This window comes from Mytilus edulis, chromosome 13 (assembly GCF_963676685.1).
Source record: "Mytilus edulis chromosome 13, xbMytEdul2.2, whole genome shotgun sequence".
Taxonomy (NCBI): Eukaryota; Metazoa; Mollusca; class Bivalvia; order Mytilida; family Mytilidae; genus Mytilus; species Mytilus edulis.
In genome coordinates this window covers 7036400-7039315 of record NC_092356.1, presented here as the reverse complement: position 1 = coordinate 7039315, position 2916 = coordinate 7036400, and the positions used below count along the sequence as shown (strand labels likewise).

The following is a 2916-nucleotide window of genomic DNA, read 5'->3' as shown; positions in this document are numbered from 1 at the left end:
TAATAGTATTACAAAGTCTTTTATTGTCAATTATAACGCCAAATTATTTGAGAAGTACAATTGAGTTAAATTTCATCCTAGTGATTAAATTGATTATTTAATAATAAAACAAAATCAAGTCTTTCTAGTAAGCAGAACAATTTCTACAGGAATAATATATATGTCACAATCCCAAATGTGTCCATCCCCTCAAATGGGAATGATCAAAATTACCATAATCAGTTCTATGGACGTAACCTTTTTGAATTGACCTTGAAGTGCGGTATTTTTTGTTATACTTTTTCATCGATCATATGTCCAGTAAAATATAAAGACAAACAGGTATGATTTAAAGATGAAATGAAAACTAATACACAGAACAACTATAAATATATTTAGTTAAGTTTCAATGATGAAAGCTGCAGTGTTTGGTGCCTCAGACCATCTAATCTCTTTTCACCTGAAAAAAATACAATCATGTTTATTTTTACATCATTATTATTATTGTTATTTTTATTATTATTATTATTATTATTATTATTATTATTATTATTATTATTATTATTATTATTATTTTTATTATTGTTTTTATTATTATTATAAAACTCAATACGAATAGTCAATTTTTCTATTTGTTATTATTATTATTATTATTATTATTATTATTATTATTATTATTATTATTATTATTATTATTATTATTATTATAAAACTCAATACGAATACTCATATTTTTTATTTGTTATTATTATTATTATTATTAGTATTATTATTATTATTATTATTATTATTATTATTATTATTATTATTATTATTATTATTATTATTATTATTATTATTATTATTATTATTATTATTATTATTGTTTTTATATATTATAAAACTCAATACGAATAGTCAATTTTTTTATTTATTATTATTATTATTATTATTATTATTATTATTATTATTATTATTATTATTATTATTATTATTATTATTATTTATTATTATTATTATTATTATTATTATTATTATTATTATTATTTTTATTATTGTTTTTATTATTATTATAAAACTCAATACGAATAGTTAATTTTTTTATTTGTTATTATTATTATTATTATTATTATTATTATTATTATTATTATTATTATTATTATTATTATTATTATTATTATTATTATTATAAAACTCAATACGAATAGACATTTTTTTTTATTTGTCATTACCAGTAATCCTACGGCTCTATCAAAATTGTTGACATTATCATCTCCTTTAACTCTATTATATCCATCCCGTCCCATTGGTGGCAATCCACTAGCTGTTTCTCCTAAAATTGCCATTAGTATCCCAAATATGGCACACATAATCTTGAAGATTTTCATTCTGGAGGGGATTTATTTGTTCACCTATAGTATATGATAATATATATATGATATATTTTTTTTAATGTACGAATTTCCGAAGAACCTTCATCATATACGCTCAAATAAGGGGGGGGGGGGGGAATAGGAAAGCAAAATGGGCAGTGTTGAAAATAACATTTAGCTGAAAAATTAATTAAGCTGAAAAATTGTTGAAAACCTTTTCCCTTAGACATACATGATATAGACCAACTAATTAATGATACCAGCAGTAAAATGCTGTATATCTTATGTCAATGAGACACCCTCTTATATCTCCCTCTTTTTAAAAAATATCGGTCTACTGACAGACACATCACAATTTTCTGTTTTACATGTAAACATCTTATGAAATTGTGATTTTAATTTTTTACTGACAAAAACTGCAAAAAGAATTTTCAAAATGTTCTTTTTTTCATACGTTCATTCTATATAAATGTATATATGAAGTCAGAGTGATGTCCGTCAATGTAATCACCCTCCCCCCAAAAAAACCACCAAAACCAAATACAATCATTAACTTTATAATGTTTTTAAATGATTAGATTTTCTTTCTATTAAATTTTGCAAGAATAGCTTATCTGTTGTATAGTTATTTCAGATGTTACTGTAAAATGATTATTTATGCACAATTATTAATGCAGAGGTGTTAGTTATTGTGAAATTAAGGAAAAGTACCTAAAAAGGTGACGCATTAAATTCATAAAGTGTTATTTTCATTTTCCTCTACTTTACAGAAATCTTAAAACATAGAAAGAAATCAGCTATTTTAAAACTATGTTGTATTGTATTTACCTTGTTTTTGTTGTTTAATCAAACAGGGAAACAGGGGTGATTGGAACATGTGGCGTTCAGTTGTCTATATACCTATGACACATCTATTCAAAACTGGTTTTCTTGACTATGCAAAATAAAACATCAGACAAAAAAACAATTGTTGTTTGCTGACTAGGCATATTTTAGTGTCTAATGCACACAAAACTAGTTTAAAAGTACATGAGCAACATAATAAAGTGTAATCGAGCCGTGCACTTAATTTTAAGGTGAATAGACTCTAACTGTGACCGAATAAAGTCTTTGTTCTGTATTGTGTACAAAGAATCAATAACCGTCTGATTTTTGTGAGAGAAAAAAAATACCTTATATCTCGTTTTGTCTTTTGAAAAGTAATTAGTAGATCCACATTCATATTACTAATTACTAAATTTAGAAACTTTTTAAGCACAAATATAATGCATTTGTAATGTTTTCCCCCTTCTTTTGAGTAATTTCCTTATTGTGATATAGCAATGGGTTCCGTAGATGTAATGCTTTGATATCAGTCTCTTTTTTCTTCTACAGTAGATGTAGTTGTTCTACTTCATACAACTCTCTGTAGATGTATAAATATTTTCTTATTTCTTCCACTTGTAAATGCTCTTTAACTTTGTACTTGTTTGGATTTCTAACTATTTTGATCTGAGCGTCACTGGAGAGTCTTATATAGATGAAACTATTGATATCCATCTCTACGTTGATGTATCAATATTCTCTTTCCTCTTCCATAGATGTT

The 2916-nt window shown here is 24.1% G+C and overlaps 1 long non-coding RNA gene across 1 annotated transcript; it reads right to left on the bottom strand.

Moving 5' to 3' along the window:
* On the bottom strand, positions 1-2282 carry LOC139500072 (uncharacterized). The gene is made up of 3 exons (XR_011658297.1): positions 2160-2282; positions 1191-1370; positions 1-439 (listed from the first exon to the last, which is right to left on the bottom strand). It is a non-coding gene; the product is annotated as an uncharacterized lncRNA (long non-coding RNA).
* Positions 2283-2916: the final 634 nt, after the last annotated feature.